A 299-nucleotide genomic window follows, 5' to 3' on the forward strand; every position below is an offset into this window, starting at 1 on the left:
TCCTGATTCAATTTGGATTTGGCCATCGAATCAGGCCGAATCTCCTCTGGATTGAATCAGCACCCAAAGCTTTGCACAGCCCTAATGTGTATATGTGGTTTTCATTGAATTAAATGGAAGGTGTTTGTCAGTATTAGAAGCAGAAAATTGTTCAACAGAAGTTTTGCACTCTCGCTCAAATGGCATCTAACATACCTATAGTGAGCAGCAAAAAAACCTAACCAACACTGATCCAACAACTCCCTTCTGCCATGAATGGCTTTCACATGTGGACTAACTGCTTGTTTTAATGCATTCCT

The sequence above is a fragment of the Alligator sinensis genome, unplaced genomic scaffold (genome assembly GCF_000455745.1).
Source record: "Alligator sinensis unplaced genomic scaffold, ASM45574v1 scaffold966_1, whole genome shotgun sequence".
Classification (NCBI taxonomy): domain Eukaryota; kingdom Metazoa; phylum Chordata; order Crocodylia; family Alligatoridae; genus Alligator; species Alligator sinensis.